This window comes from Passer domesticus, chromosome 2, assembly GCF_036417665.1.
Source record: "Passer domesticus isolate bPasDom1 chromosome 2, bPasDom1.hap1, whole genome shotgun sequence".
Classification (NCBI taxonomy): domain Eukaryota; kingdom Metazoa; phylum Chordata; class Aves; order Passeriformes; family Passeridae; genus Passer; species Passer domesticus.
This window is the reverse complement of record NC_087475.1, coordinates 116,048,471-116,066,123: the sequence shown is the minus strand read 5'-3', so window position 1 is coordinate 116,066,123 and position 17,653 is coordinate 116,048,471.

The following is a 17,653-nucleotide window of genomic DNA, read 5'->3' as shown; positions in this document are numbered from 1 at the left end:
GATGAAGTCCAAGCTGCTGTATCTGGGTTAGGGCAACCCCAGCACCAATCCAGGCTGGGGATGGACAGATCCAGAGCAGCCCTGGGAGAAGGACCTGGGCGTGCTGGTGGGTCCCATGGCTGGACATGCCCTGGCCATTGGGAGCCCAGATCCCCCGTGTGCTGTGCTCATGCAAAGCCCCGTGGGCAGCAGGGCAGGGAGGGGATTCTGCCCCTCTGCCCCGCTCTGCTGAGACCCCACCTGCAGGGCTGCATCCAGCTCTGGGCTCCCAGCACAGCAAGGACAGGGACCTGCTGGAGCCAGGCCAGAGCAGGCACCAAGGGGATCAGAGGGATGGAGCAGCTCTGCTGGGAGGAAAGGCTGAGAGAACTGGGATTGTTCAGGCTGGAAAAGAGAAGGCTTTGGGATGACCTAATTGCAGTTTTCCCAAAGGAAGCCTACAAGAAAGATGGAGAGAGACTCTTTACAAGGATCTAGAGTGGCAGAATAAGGAGGAATGGCTTCAAAGTGACCAAGAGTAGGTTTAGATTAGATATTAGGAAAAATTCTTTATTGTGGGAGTGGTGTGGCACTGAAACAGTGCCTTGAACATCCACCTGGAGAAGTTGTGGATGCCCCATCCCTGGAAGTGTTTAAGGCCAGTTTGGATTGGAGTTTGAGCAACCAGGTCTAGTGTGAGGTGTCCCTGCATAGCTGGAACAAGACTATCATTAAGGTCCCTTCCCACCCAGGCCATTCTATGTTTCTGTGATTTTCTGAAAACAAAAGAAGTCCTACACTGTGCTGGGGTTCCATCCTTTACTGCTCTTAGGCAGCAAGTTGACTTTAGATTTGCTTCTGTTGGAGGATGATGGAGTGTTTCGTTGCAGAGCTCTCTGGAATCATCCTCAAATTGTTTCTGCTACAAGCTGAGAACTGGATCTGGGAGAGGGATGCATTTCCTTCTCTCCTTGTCATCTTCTTTTTTCTGAAGGGTATCAAAGAAGTGGCACGTTGGCTTCACTGCAGAAGAAAAATTAAGACAGAAAAAGCACATCAGCCTGGGTTGGAAGATTAAGAAACAGAAAGGGAGACTGGACAAATGGTGGTGGAGCTTTATAAAATGTATAATTATGAAAGTATTTTCCCCTCCAGAATCTGATGTCTATTGAGTCTCAACAGCTCATTGCCACAGTGCAGCAGCAGCTGCTGTGAAATCCAAGGGCAAAAAAGTCATGAATCTTGTTAATAAATGACATGTGGGAGACAGTATGGCTCTTGGTAACTGAGCTGCTTTTCTTGTCAAATATTGCTATAAAATATAGAGGTCATTGCAGTAAAAATAGTGAAGGAGAACTAATGTTTCAGGCACAAGTTTCTGAAAAAAGCTAGCAAATACCAAGATGAAGATTGTGAAATTGTAGCTGCTGCCCATGGTGTGGCTTATATGTATTCATACACATTTGTATTTCCTCCCTTGGTTTATCAGTGCATGTGATTCTAGTTAACAGTTTACTTACACTGGAAAATTATTTTAGTAGGAAACAAATCTGTTCTGTCTTTCTATGTTTCTCTTTCCCTACTGAGTTTGCATTTTCTTAACAGGGAGGCTTTGGCAGTGATCATGTTTCACTAATTCCCACTGCTTCACCTTCCCCCAGCTGCTTGGTCATGTTCCCACACTGTTCTCTCTCTGTGTTTCTGTTTGTGAGGTGACACAAGGGACTGGATCGCTGGTTTAAAGTTAGAGAGTTAATTCTGCCTCAGGCTGATTCACTGTGGTTCACAGTGCAGCCCTACAAGCACTGGGGGAAGGCAGATGAAGGGGTAATGCATAGATGACAATGCATACTCTGGACACTGAATCATAAATTCATGGACTGAGTTCTATCAGGGTCTTCCCTCCAAATACTGAAGTTTTGGAAAGGAAAGCTTGTGGCAGTGTTTTATAAACATACTGAGTTCCAGTTAAAAGGCATTTTTACTGAAAAATACAGCATTAAACAGGAATCCAGGGGGAGGTGAGGCAAAATACTGCAGTGGAGATTCCCAGTGGAGACCACGAATAATAGTGACACGGCCCAAATGAAAGTGTCTGTGTAGGTTTGCATATTAAAAGAGACTCAAGAAATGAGAAAAGGTTGTCAAAAAGCTGAATGTTAGACTAAGTGAAGTAGGTCTGCCTCCCTGAAAATTAAGAAGTGACATATTGAAATCAGCCTGACTTCTTTGCCCTCTCTGCTTTCTCCCTTCTGCTCTCCCTTGGGCTTGGGGATATTTTTCCCCTTGGTAGGTCAGGCGACTGTGGCTTTTCCAGGCACTCTGGCAGATCTTCATGTTCCTCAGGCATTTCTGTCTGCAGTTAATAAACACATGCATTTTCTCCAACTCATCTGTTTTGCTTTTTTAAAAAATCTTGTTATATTCTCGTGGATTTTTTTACTTGTTTCTTTTACTTGTTGCTGTCCAATTTTTTTTTACAGATCTTTTGTTCTTGTGTTCTCTGACCTTTCCTAGTTTACTTTATCTTTCACTCCTGGAAGACAAGTATAGATAGGAATGATTTGCTGTACCCCCCATTCATCTATTTTGTGACCTGATATATCTTCTTATTCTCCCAGTCCTCTTTCAACTTTATTCAGTGTGCAACCTTTACTATAATGTCCTATTTAAAATCTTTATTGACTCGTCTTTGGCCCCTTAGTGTGTGGCATAAAACCTAATTGAAAAGGGGCAGTTCCACATTCCCTGTCCCTGCCGCTTCCTTTGTGTTGGATCTGGTGATCCCATGGCTGCTGCAAGGTGAAATGAGTCACTGAGGTGATACAAAAGAGAAGAAAACAAAATTAAAGAGAAAAATCAAAGCCTTTTTTCACCAGCTCATTGAAATGTCTTTATGTTCAGCTATATATCAGTGCTAGATGTGTTGTAAGGGTTTTTGGGGTGGGAATGTAACTGACCTTTCAGCAGCTTGAAATTTCATCAGACTTGATGTAATCACCAGTTTTATCTTTTGCTCCTAGTCCTTCTGTTCCTTCATCCAGTCCCTTTGCTTCATCTTCCCTCCAGGCCCTGATTTTATGATCGTCTTTTATGGCAGCAATGCTGGTTGAAGTATTTATTCACTGCTTCTACCCATTTTCCACCCTGGTGTTTTTAGGGTTTTTCAGGGATATGTGCTGAAAAGTAACCAGCATCTGTCAGATTCCTGTCCAGTTTCCTGCATGACTGTCCAGATCCTCAAGAGAGTGATAGTAGAGTCAATTTAAACCAACTGCCTGAATACCTGGGTAAAAACACACAGAGAAAGACCAGTCTTTCTTCTCCTGCCTTTTTCTGGTTTTCCCTTCTTCCTCTTATGATTGTTTTCCTCCTGTCCCTTTCCTCCACGTCCCTCCTGTTCTGCCATATGAAGCCACACAGTTTCTCCACTCCTCTTTCTGTAAAACACCCCTGTCTGTGCTTCAGCACACCACCAGACTTTATCTCTTATCTCTTCTTTTTCTTCCTGAGCTCACTGAACTGCATGCCTTCATTAAAGTCTCCTCCTGTGCAAGTTTAGTTCTGTTCATTAATCACTGGCAGAAGATACAGGGCTGTTCAGAACAGCTCACTAAACTCAGCACCAGACTTAAGAGACACCACAAAGCAAAATTTCAAAAGCTTACCATAATACCACTGGTCTGATTCACAGATGTCATCTCAGCAAAGCAGTGGGAAAAGGATGGGTTACTCATTGGTTTTTGGCTTCATGATTGGCCTCTGAAATGAAACACCAAGCTAGTGTGGAAAAGTATTCCTTGGAAAGTCATGTCCTGTATTTTTTGAGGGTAGAAAAACAAATCTGCGACTCATCTAATAGGCCACAAAATGAAGGAAGCTGAGCCAACCTAAAATTACATGAAAGTCACAGCAAACAGGGGTGGAGCAATAATTTGTGTCTTATAAACAAAGGCTTGTAGCAGGTTGCTGGGTACAGTGGTTCAGAGACGTGATAGATGAGTATGTGTGTATTCAAACAAGTAATGAATGAGAGACAGAGGAGGGGAGTGATTTCTATGCCTTCCCACTCTGGTAAAAGGCTTTCTAGTAACTAGTTTATCCTGATTTTCTAGTCAGATGAACACAGACAAGATTTCCTAATCCTAACAATATCTCATTGATTAATTGTAATGATGAAATAGCACTTAATTTCTAAGTGGTGTTTATGCATTCCTTTTTCATCCATAGATTTAGATATCCTTTATAATGTGTCTTGCCCCTTTAATGATCAACTGTATTCTTTAAAGCTCTTTTGACTTTTTTTTCCCCAAAGTTAATGGAATGTGTTGTCCACTGCCACAGCCTTGTTTCTGGCACAGCATCATTTTACTTCTTGATCATCACAACAATGCACAGCTGTGGATGTCTGCAAGTCACAGAAAGTGCTGTCCCAAGCTAAGCATGCCTTCCTCCTGCCAAGATCTCAGCCCTCCAATTCCACCTGCATCTCCTTTGGCCTCTCAGTGTCACCTAACAATTCAAGTCATTCCATCACTTCCGAAATCAAGATTTCATATTGGCTTTTGTGTTTTGTCCAGTGTGCCTTCTAATTCTTGGCTATTTCTCTTAAAGCAGCTGATTCTTGTTAATCAGCTTTTAATCAGGATCTGTAATACATCCCCTGAAGTCCTCATGGCTGTGAGCCTGTCTCTAGGTCTCTTATTCATGAATTTGGCATTGGCTCATATCTTACTGTGGTGATTCACAGCTCTTTCCCTCTGTTGGCCTGTCCTTTCACGCCCAGTTAAAATCAGTACCTTTTTGCCACCACAGCTTGTACTTGGCACAGTACATTCAGGTCCTGTTTTTTTTGCTGTTGCAAACCTCTCTTTCTCCATCTTTGTACTGCAAATGCCTCACTGCCCTTCCAGCCATTTAGGTCTTCAAATTTGATAGAATGATGCCTTAAGTTTTAGCTTTCATATTTTCCAGATTCTGCACTGCATTAGTATGTAACTCTGAACTTCATTTGAAGTGTTAGCAAGTTCTCCTCACAATCCTTTCCCAAGAGAGAACAAAGGACACTGTTGCAGCGTCAGGCCCAAAAAGTATAAACAGCAGTGAATTGAGGAGAGCAATCTGGGAGGATGTGACTTCATAATTTGAAGTTGCAATTAGACAATTAATCCCAATGTGTAAATGGACCAAAACTTATAAAAGTGTGAAAACATGTGACCTGTCATCCATCTTGGGTATAGCTTTGGCCAGGCTCTTCTACTACCGAAGGTATATCCTTTGAAGGCCTTTGAGTAAATACCTTCTTTATTCCTTTAGCACTGTCTAGCCTGTGTTCTAGGTAGCCTCTCAAGGCATCAGGTCTTGCAGTTTCTGTGGAGCTATACATGAACCATATGCCTACAGTATTTTATTTCTTCCTACATGTCAATTAAGAGATGCAGCCTTGTTGCCTGTCCCAGTGTCCCTGTCACTTCACACCTCAGCTGTTACCAACCTTTCTGTGCGTCTCCTGTGACTTCCTCTGTGTTCTCCGAGAGCTCATTCAGAATTGCACTGCAAGGATTACCTTCCTTGCTGACATAATGTCTCTGTCTCTCTTCTGGCTTTCTGGTTCAGCAGCATGAAAGGCAAGCTCATTGTCCTCTTCAGGGTTTCTGAACAATGGACTCTGCAATGGCTCAGCATTATTGTCACATTGAGCACAGCTCTCTGTCACTAACACTTGTCTTCACTGTCTCCTCAGTTGCGTCTCACACAACCACCTCTGGCCTTTTTACAAAGTGCCTCCTCTTTTGATGGAAGTTCCTCACAAACTTCAAAGGAATTAGTTTGTGCTGTGGTCTCACCCAAGACTTATTTCTGCACTGTTGCCCAGAGCTGAATGTGTAAAATGCAGTCATTGTGCTCTACACCCCCCATTCTCTTCACCAGTTTTACTCCTCATATTTTTGCACCCTACAAATTCTAGTCTTCTTGTTATTACAAATACTAATGCAGTGTCTAACAAGCCTTGCAGCCACCTAACTGTGGACTTCTGAAAGTCATCTAAGGTAGTCTGCTAGTCTCATTTTGCTTGAGTAAAAGTTTTGTGAAAGTTTTAGCTAATTGGTAAATACTATTATGTGAAAAATTTTGGGAAGAGCCAAAGTGCCACTGGCTCCTTAAATGTGAGGGCCACTGAGTAGCACAGAAAGCCCTGATTTTTGATAAAGAGAATCTATGTAATAATATGTTGTAGCAACATCAATACAGCATTATGAAACCTCCATATCCACCTACAGCATGATGGAAGTTCTGTGGTCTTTCCACATGTTGAAATGTCAACATGAAAAGGACACAGTAAAGTAGTTACCTGTCTGAGAGAGCAGAAAGATGTGTATCACTACCTAATATACAGACTAAGGAGTGGCTTCTGAAGCATGTTGGTGTTTCAGTATCTTGGCAAATGCCCTAAACTGTCCTAGAGAACTGGCAGCATCAGCTATGCTATTGGAATACTGAGTGTGCTGTCCTCATACTACAGTCTTCTGTAGCAGCAAATGCAAGGAAAACAACATCATCATACTACTGTCCTCTAGCAGGACATCAGAAGGGGATGATATGTTGCATGGTTCCTTCCACTGTTCATTTCCCAGAGTAAAATTTCAATAGATTGGGAAAAAAAAAAAGAAAAAGGAAAAATCAGATGCTGATGTAAAATTGTACAAACTATGACAAACTAAGCACCTTTAGTGAAGGTTGTCAAAAATAAGAACCTTCTCTTTCAATTATGTTGTTTGAATTATTTCTTCTCTATCCTCTGTATTTTAGTGATAATGATCCCCCAAGTGGTAGGGCTCCTCTGTGATGGTAAGGCCTGTCTCATGAAACAAATACCCGCTTGAAGTGCGTGAATTTTTCACTACAAGGCCAACTCCAGTTACTGCTGCAATACAATCATCCTCTTTGGAAACTCATTTAACCAGTGACACTGCTGCAACTTATGCCTCTTGTTGCTGTCATTGTTTATGTATTTATGCACACACACACATTTAAGGAAATGAGTCAATAGGGCATCAGAGGGGATGTACTTGCAGAAGCAAGCAGCAATATGAATTTGCACTTGTGTGGCTGGTGAACCCACCATAATGCTCTGGCCACTGAGTTTCCCTGTTGCAAATGCTTTTCCTGTGTTTTGATGTGGACACAGTTTCACTGTATCATGGATGTTGTCTTCCCTGTGTGCAGGTTATTGGCTTAGCCCTGCCTTCCAGCTCTGGCGGGTGTGTTTGGGTGTATTTGCACTGACTGTACATCCAGAAACTGCCCACATCAGCAAAAGAGTTAGTGCCATCCCAGGGTGTTAAAAGAGACCATTAATAATCCAGCCTAGATGCCTAAGCACTGCAGAAAATGAAAAACGAGGCAGAATGTAGGCTGTCAATTTTAGAATCACCTGGGCATGGCACAGTGCAATATTTGCAATCACACACTCAGCTGGGGCTGGCTGAGGCAGGAAGGTACCTCAGGAGATTGCCTGGTCCAACCATGCTCAGCGCAGGTCAGCCAGACCAGGTTGCTCAGGGCTGTGTCTGCCTGATTTTCAATACCTTCAAGGTTGCAGACTGCTTGGCCTCTTTGGGCACCCTGTGCCAGTGTCCAACCACACTCCCAGTAAAAAGGTTTTCCTCATGTTTCAGTGAAATTTCCCATATTTCACTTAGTACCCATTGCCTCTTTTCTTGTTGCTGGATACCACTATGAGCAGCCTGGCTCCCTCCTCTTCAATCCCTTCATCAGGTCTTTTTTTACACACTGAAGAGATCCCTCTGAGCCTTCTCTACTCCAGCTTGGACACTCTCAGCTCTCTGTGTCTCCGTGTGGGACAAATGCCTTCAGTCCCTGAGGCACTCACAGGCTGTCTACAGTGGCACTACACCTCTGCTGCAGTGGAGAGCCCAGTGCCTGACCCTGCCCTCCAGGGTGCTGATATTCTCACCAGGGCTGAGGAAAGGGAAAGGATTACCTTCCTTGACCTGCTGGCAACACTCTGCTTAATCCAGCTCAGGAGGCTGTTGGCCTGCCCAGCAAGGGCACTTTTCTGGATTATGACCCCCTTGCCCACCAGAGACCTCAGCTCCTTTTCTGCAAAGCTGTTTTCCAGCCAGATGGCTCCAACTTGTCCTGGTGCATGGAGTTATTCCTCCTGGAGTTCAGGACTTTGCACTTCTGTGTCAAACTCCGAACACCAGATTATTTCTCCAGCCTGTCAAGGACCATCTGAAGGGCACACACCCCTCCCAGTTTCGTGCCAAAAGCAGACTTCTTTCCATCACTCTGTCCACACACTGTCCCATCATCCAGGTAGCTGTTGAAGATGTTAAACGGTCTTGGCTCTGCATCAGCCCCTGGGCTGCACCTTTAGGGACTGGATTCCAGCTGAACTAACAGCTGCTGATCACAACTTTTTGAGCCCAGTTGCATCAGTTATCTAGTCCATATACCACCAGTTTCTCTACAAAGATATCACCAGTGACAGTGTTGAAAGCCTTGTTAAAGTCAAGATAAAGAACACCACTGCTTGTACCTCATCCTCTCAACTACTTATTTTATGAAAGAGGGCTTTCAGGCCATGAGGCATGATTTTTCTTTCATAAATCCTTGCTGGTTCTAGTCAATTTCTTGTCATTCATGTGTTTGGAAATGATTTCCAGGATTATAGGTCTCATCCTCTTCCCAGATATCAAGGCAAGGCTGGCCAGCCTGTAGCTCTCCTTCATGCACCTTATGGCCCTTCTTGAAGATAGGGGGAGTGTTTGCTTTGTTCCAGTCCTCAAAAACCCCTCCTGATTGCCATGGCCTTTCAAAGATGATGGAGAGTGGCCTCACAGTGACATTGTCCAGCTCCATCAGCAGTCGTGGGTGGGTCCCATCAGGTATCAGGGCTTTGGGTATTTTATATAGGTTGTTTATATACTCCCTAACTGATTCTCCCCCTGTGAGAGTTAAGCCTGTAGCCATGATATTTTATGAAAAATCCTTTGCTAGGATTTTTCGCTTAAGAAGCTGAGGAGCCTCAGGAAAAAAATGCAAACAATGACTATCTGCTGCTGTGGAATGCAGCAGGTGCATCTGTGATTGGTGCATGTTGGTTGTTTCTAATTAATGGCCAAACACAGCTTGGCTCAGACTCTCTGAGAGTCACAGGCTTTTGTTATCATTCCATTCCTGTTCTTTCTAGCCTTATGATGAATCCTTTTCTCTCTATTCTTTTAGTATAGTTTTATTATAGCTTTTTAATATAATATATATCATAATAGAATTAATCAGCCTTCTGAAACATGGAGTCAATATTCATGTCTCCTCACACCATATAAGCCCTTGCTGCTCCAGACTTTTCCACTAGGTCCCAGGTCTCGTGGGCCTGTGATTTCTGCAGGCTGGTTTTTACTGGTAGTCAAGGGCATTCCATACCATGGCCTTTTCCATGGCCTGGGTCAGCAGATCCCTTGCCCTGTTAAGTAGTGAGCTCACATTTTTCCTGAAGAAGCTCTTGTTGCCCTTCACATCCCTCACTAGACTCAACAACCTGTTATTTGTTGGGTTTCCTGACCCTATTCCTGGACATAGCAGATTCCTGACTATCTTGATTCCTTTTATCAGCCTCTGGAAAATGCAGGTGGTGCTCCATGCAGCTGCCCAACACACATGTTGTCTCTAATAAACTTAATGAGAAGCAAAGGCTGCGTTTAGCTGTGTCTTTTTACTTAATTAAAATTAAAATGACATGTCACTCTATGTGCCGGCCGAGCCTTAATCTCCAAAGAGTGCCAGTTAGTATTAGGCTCACTATTGACAGTGGCATAGTTTCCATTGATGGAGTCATTAAAAGTTTTAGTCTGCAAAGTCAGGAAAAAGTGATGGCTGATAGTCCTTATCTGAAATAAGGGGAGAAGAAAAAAAGCTTGAACCCAACCTGTTTTGTTAATCCATCCATGTACATGAAAACAGCACAGCAGGATTGAGGAACTAATCCCATTTCAAATCAGATGCCTGCTGGTTCTATTTAATGAGCATTATGTCTGTTTCTTTTTTAACCCTAAAATATCTTAATTAATATAACAGCATTTTGTTTTTTTTTTTAATATTATATTTTTATAATTTCTGTTAATATATTTGCTTCTATAACTGGACCAAAGATGGATTGCTAACTACCATCTTTACTGCCAAACCACATGCTGAATTTCATTCATATGGAAATACCCAGAAAATGGAATTGGCACAGGGGCCTGTGAGCATTAGTAATAATGAAATTTCCTACAGATTTGTACCTTTTGAGTAAACTCTGGTGTGTGGGAAGACATAAAGTTATGGGAGATTGTCTTTGAGCTGAGACATTAAAACCATCTTTCTCTTCCCATATCTTTAGTGCTCAATAAATATTTTATGCCCTCACACTGTACTCTTTTCCTGTGTAGATGCCCTGTCAAGACCTCTTCACCCTACGTACCCACTTTCATTAAATTTGCAAAAAAAAATGGTACTTTTGTCTCACTCCCAAATAAGCCTAAAATTGGAGCAAGATCCAAAACCTATTAGCAGAGGTTAAGGAGGGCATTTTTCATTCCCCTCTGCCAAAGGCCATGTCAGCAGAATGAGTGAGTGTGTCATGTGCCATTTTAATTCAGCAGTGTTTATATCCCTTGATAGCAATGCTTGCACAGAGTCCTGGTTAATGAAGAAATAATGATCTATTGATTATCAATATTAGCTTGATGTTATTCTAATAGCTATATAGTGACATTAGAGGAAATAAAAGTATATTTATGTAAATTTTATTATTCAGTGTAGACATCAGCTATTATCTAGTACTGTTTATTCTCTCAGCATCTACTATATTAATTTTTTGTCTGATTCATAATTCCTGGGGAAAAAAAAATCCTCATTCTCCAAAATATCTTTATCTTGGATGATATCTAGACATTTGTTAAAATAATATAGAACATGTTAAAATAGATAGGGACTTACTTAAAAAGTACATATACATTTACATATACAGGTGCCTATGTAAAGGAATGCCTGCAGTAATAATTTGCTCAGTTCTCTTCAGCCTAGACATCCTCATCATCCTCTGCTGGTTTATTTGTTTAGTTTTCAAGCTAGGGCATCCTATTCATGTCTACAAGCAGCCTAAAGAGTTCCCTCAATAGCAAAATACTTGCAGTAGCATAGTTGCAAAATACCTGATGTCATGAATATGAAACTTGTGACATTAAAGATAAGATAAAAAAGCTGGTGCATTCAGTCACTTCACCACACAATTGTCAGCTGACCAATTTTTATATTTTTCATGCATTTCAGACTTTGCATATTGGGATCAATGACTTGCATAAAGGTATTTATCATCATCCCAAACCTTTGCTAATTTTCCATGTAGTCTGAATGATTCTTCCTTCTTCTGTGCAGCAGCTTAAAGGGCAAAATGTTTTTTGGGTGGATGAAACAAAAGCTTATCAATTCTTCCTTTTTGCTATGATACTTTTCATAACACTGAGAAAAGAACACAAGTATGCAAATGATGGGCTGTCATGGCTATCAGAAGCTTTAGAAGTGGCTGGAACTGCAGGAGATTTCCACCTGTAAATGTGTGCCAGGTACAAAGTCAGGTTTCAGTGAAGAGGAGCTACTCTGCATGGAGCAGAGCAGCGAGAGGACAGACACGCCGCAGCGGCCGTGCTGACCTACTTGAGCAGGCTGTGCAGCAACCAGCTCTGGCTCTGCTTCAGCAAAACAGTGTGTGACCTCCCCAACTGGAATGTAATTTGAAACATTAAATGACTAGACATATCTTTTGGCAATGCACTTATTAACTTTTGACTTTATCTCCAGCCCACAAGGCCTCCTTTTACATCACAGTGATGCAATGCCTACTAATTGAAAGTCAATTTTCTGCCAGCCAAGGACACAGCCAAGGCTACAAAAAGTAGACAGAAATGTGTGCAGAGGAGAGATATTATCATTATATCTTCCTCTGACTCCCTCATTCTACCTGCCATCTCTCTTTGCCGGTCTTTCTCTCTCCCATCTGCCCACACATAAAAAACCCTTAAAGCACAGCTTCTTTGGGAAGGAAAAACATGGAATGTTTTTGAAATGACTAAACATAACCTCATAATGAGACTAAGTATTCTGGCCGTAAGGAATAGTCTTGCTATGAGAATCTGTTAGAAATTTATTCCTTAGGATGTTTCTTGGCAAAGTGAACTAGTGAACAGGTGTGTTAAATAACACTGCTACTTGTTTTTGAAGGAAAAGGTAACAACTGCCTTGATGGAAATCTTGAGCAAAGTCTGAATGAAACTTCTCTTGCCTTTCAGTGCAGGTTTTCTTAGATCCCGTTTATATTCAGAAGACATACAGGATTTAGAACTAACATTTCACAAGCCTGCCAAATGCTCTGTCAGCTTTTAATATTTTGGTTAGTGTTTTTAAAAAAAACCTGGTTCACTAATTCTCTATCCTTCCTGATATATTTGTCAAAGGCACATTTTTGTACCAGCTGTAAAAACCCTAGCAGAGAAGTATTGTTGACCTAGTGGTTTTCTGGATCATAGGCATTTAGAAATCTCTTTCGTAAGTAGAATTAAATTATTGCTGAGTGTAGGAGATGCCAAGGTAGCATGTTTCTCTTTTGAATTGCAGCAGGTTTTGCACAAAGCATGATCCTGAATGCAGCTGCTTCTGACTGCTCACATTGGGAAAAGCACCCAAGAGACATTAATGCCAAAATCTGGAGGGAGCTGTCTTGCTGAATGGAGGCAGAAACAACCAAAAGGATTGAAACATGGTTAGAAAGACTAGTAAGAAACAGCTGGAAGAAAGTGCAAATCATAGTCTGCTATTGGGAAGTGACTTCTCTCATGAGTATTCCAAATTTTGCTTCTACCATGTAGTTATACAGCTCACTCACATAAAACTTCATTCATTCAGTGACAGGATTCTCAGTCATTTCTGTGGGTTTTGGCTCAAAGGGTAGTTGTCCATTCAGTTATTGTCCTTCTCGGTTTTCCATAAGGTCCCTTACTTGGATGTATGGAAACTTCCTGTTTCTGCCTGCAAATCAGTTGGATACTCAACCAGTGTGCTAATGTAGAAAACTTGGCCAAATCCAGAAAGCTGAAAATTGTACAAAATACAATGAATAGTGTTATCCAAAGCTGCTTTATAGCTTCAGCAAACACAAACATGATTGATGTGTTTTCTAAGTTAGGGAGAGCTCCAGACCCTCTTCCACACCCAGTAGAGTCATTCTGGCATATCTTTACATTTAAGAGCACGAGTGAGGCTTGAGGGTATTTTGTGTTTCATCACTTTCTCATCTCATAACAGTGTTTTACTCTTTACTGTCTTTAGGCTTGTTACAGAACACCTGATGCTGAAGTTCAGCAAGTGAAGTGTTAACTAATCCAAGGGAGCCTGCCTGACTTGCATGCTGATGTAAATGAAGCTGTGAATCGTGTCATATTAGCCTCATTTGCTTCCCATATGCTTGCTCTCATTTTCCCCTCAGAAGCTGCAACTTCACTTTTTGTCTTCATTTGTATGCCCAAAATGCAGCAAGCTTAATTACCAATTATAACCTTGCTCATTTAAAGGCTAAATCAACTGGAAACAATGCTAAAAAGTGTTTCCCTTGAGGAGAACTGAAGGCTTTGTGTTAATTTACTTCACATATTTTGATTCGTATAAAGCACTGTGTAACTTACAAGTTAATCTCCCCAAATGATGTTAATTTTAAATTGAAACGACACGTGCTCACTCATGGGATGACAGCCTGAGGAACCCTGCTTGTCTTCCTCCTTCAACTCTGACCTGCCCTGCAAAATTATCTCTCCCTGGGAAGTTCTCAGTGGAGCACCAGAGAACCCAGGTCTGCCAACAACTTTTTATTTATGGCCACCTTTTCCTGCTTTATTTTTTAACTGTTTGACATGTGCTATTTTCTTGACTTTAGAAGTCCCCTGAGAGTTTCTTCTAAATGCAATTTCTTCCATTGTGGGAAATAAGAACTCCATAAACTTCCAGGTAGGTTTCATGGGACTCATGGAAGGGGTAATAGCTGTTTGGGTTGATATACTAGTGATTGCCACATAGCATCCCTCCAATCAATACTGCAAAACTCTCAGACACTCTTTAGCTCCTGAGTGAATCTACAGTTCCTAGTGACAATCTTCATTACTGCAATAAAGACCAGTGGAACTGGAAGAAAAGAAAACTAGATTTGGAAAGCTGCCATAATTATTTATGGAACAATTGCATGCTGTAATTCATCAACTGTTTGGAGCATGCCACCCTCTGTTTATAGCATATGTAAGACGTTTTTCAGCTGCTCTTTTTGTTTTGCAAAGCAAAAACTATAAGTTATTGAAAATTGTGTGCTTTTAAAATAAAAATAACAGAAAATAAAGCAAGTATTTGGAACTGGTCATGAGCTCAGTGCATTTACATTGCCTGTAGCTCAAGCTTCAGGAGAACCTAAGACTGTAATGGTTGTTGTGTGCCACACACTTGTTGGCAACCCATGTTTTCCACACAGAACCACCTGTACCCATCCCTTATCTTCTTTTGAAAATAAAAAAGTTGCAACCCTGCTTCCATCCTGGGAAAAAAGTACACAAAGCATTGGCAGCCCCTTCAACTTGTGTGGTTCATGTAGTTTTAGCTTCTGACTTAGCAGAAAAGTCCTCTTTCACAGAACTAGAAATGACTAAACACAACCTCATAATGAGACTAAGATGTTACACTGTGTTTAACATTCTCTCTGGTTTGTCCCTCTTTGATTATGTGACCTAGAAGTGCTTTATGGACCACTGCTCTGACTGTGATGGATAAATAGACAATAGTTTTGTCATTTTTCCAGGCAGAGTTGTGATTTTACCCTATGCATCTCTTTTCCTATTTATTCCTTTCTCTATAAGTATGAAGGTAAGCTTTTGTTCTGTTCAGCTTGTAGCAGGAAGGCCCAAAGGGATATGATTGCTCTGTTTTAGTATACTGAACAAATGAATGGCATGGAAAAAGCTCAGACACTGAAGAATGGTGGGGATATAGAAACAAATGTGTATAAGCTGGCACAGTTCATTTTGAAACCTAGCAAAATGATCTAGTAATCAGGAAGGATAACGTTCTTGAAGCACTGTGATGAGAAATCTAGACAGCTTTCATATGCGAGTTTCTCAAGTTTAGTAGTTTAATTAATATCTGTGAGAGCACCATGTTGGACTAAGGGACTGAAATTTTCCATTCCTGTCTTAATTCTGAGGTCCTTTGTCCATTTAATATTATCATGGAAGGACATGGACCTGTTGGAGCCAGTCCAGAGGAGGGCAACAAGGTCATCAGAGGTATGGAGCAGCTCTGCTGGGAGGAAAGGCTGAGAGAAATTAGAATTGTTCATCCTGGAAAAGAGAAGGCTTTGGGGTGACCTAATTGTGGCCTTCCAGTACCTGAAGGGAGCCCAGAGGAAAGATGGAGAGAGACTATTTACAAGGATTTGGAGTGACAGGGCAAGGGTGAATGGCATCAAACTGACAGAAAGTAGTTTAGATTAGGAAAAAATTCTTCCCTCTGAGGGTGTTGAGGCCCTGGCACAGGTTGCCTGGAGCAGCTGTGGATGCCCCATCCCTGGGAATGTTCAAGGCCAGCTTGGATGGGGCTCTGAGCAAGCTGGGATACTGGCAGGTGTTCCTGCAGGGGGCTGGAATGAGATGATCATTATGGATCCTTCCAGCCCAGGCCATTCTATGAGTCTATGATCATGGTGTACACATATAAAACACACAAATGGAGATGAAACTACAGTGCAGGCAATATATGTTTCCCTTTCACCAGTTTTTCACATTTCAGCTTCCCTTTTTTCACACCACCCAACATTTTTATTTAATTCCCCGTTCCTGGGATGTATATGACATTGGTTTTTTCTTTTATCTAAAGGACAGGTTTACAAATCCATTAAGAGCAGGAGTGCACTGCACTGGTTGAAAAACTGTCAGGCAAGAAAAAAAGATGTGGAACTGCTGAAGGTACCTAGATGGGGATTTTCCTGCAAAGATCTAGATAGTGGCTTTAAATGTTGGTTTTGAGGGAATTTCCTCCCAGGCAGTTACCAAGGGAGCTTACTCTTGGGAAGAGCTGATGCTTTTGGAAGCGCTGTGGCAGAAATTCACATTTATGCACCTCTTACATTACACTGGAGATGATGGTGTGGCTCAGCAGTCATCTTCTGGTCTTACATTTTTTAGCATGTATCCATGCCATGAAAGTCCTGCACACAGTGTTTCAATATGCTTCAAAATGACATATTACAGGGGCTTTGCAGCAACACTGGCATTTCTGTCACCCATACCCCACTCTGCAGTGGATGGATCATCTTAATGCCTAGTGATTCCCATAAGCTTTTTGCTCCACAGTACTCAGCACCTTGTGTGAGGATTAAATTCTGAGAGCACAGCAGGTGTGTCCCTAAGTTTAGCTGTTCTATTTATAGTGTTTTCCTGTAAGCATAACACTGCAATTGTCACTTACACTGTCTTCCTCCAGTTCTGCATGGCACCAGGTTAGGGATGTAATAAATATCCTTTTATGAATATGACCTTCTTGGAGAAATTAAAATTAATTGCCTAAGTGCCATCACATGTAATTAAACAGAAAAAGCTTATTATAAAGGGAATTTAAAGTAAATGGTCATCAGGAAATTCTGAGCTGAATTTTAATACAGCAATTCATTTTATTTGATAATTTCTACTTTACAGTGGTAAATTTACATCAAATTACCCGTGAAAATGATGTATTATAAATTTGTATATATACAAATTCATAAAAACATATTTTATGCACAACAGAATGAACAAAAATAAGAGCACCGAAGAAGTGATTATTGACTTTCAAAATCAGTCATTAACTTCCCCTTAACTGCCCTGTAATTTGTAGCATAAGTTACAAGAATACACAGACCAGCACAAATCTTTATTTTGTTCTGAAGCTATTCTGAAGTGCAGACTGTAGTAAATAATTTTGGGGCAAAAGAACTACAGCAAGAGACAAGAACATCTAAATCTTATTTCAATTAATATTTTATGTACAGGAAATGTTTACAGTGGTGTGGTTAGTGATACCTATTTGCTAAAGAAATTCTTGTGGTCCCCTGGAAGCAGCTTTGTTGTTGTGCACTGTGCTTTAGTTCTGCAGCAGGCACAGGTGATGGAGGGAAAGTCAGCAGAAAACAGCAGAGGTCAAAACAGGAAATCATCTGTGCACAGACCATGTCCTTGCTCTTTGGGGAACCTTTACAACCCCTCAGCATTGTGAAAAAACATCAGTAGAACCAGAAATAGACTTTGTTTTTTCAAATAATTTGCTGCTTAAGGAGAGTGATAGGCTATGAGTTTAGGTAAGGTGACATTTTGAGACTTTCTTCACAGCAGAGATGCAGAAATGTAATCTGCTGGTTTAGATAAAAACATAGATTTTGTAGCACCACTTTATAAGAGGGAATTAAGATTGCAACTAATTTTACTGCAGCTAAATTAAAGAAAATGCAAGGCTTTGTCTTTTAAAACAGAAGTTCACTCCATTTTCCCCCCCTGGTGGTGACATAAGATTTGCATTTCCACAGATAATGAACGAGATCTTTCAG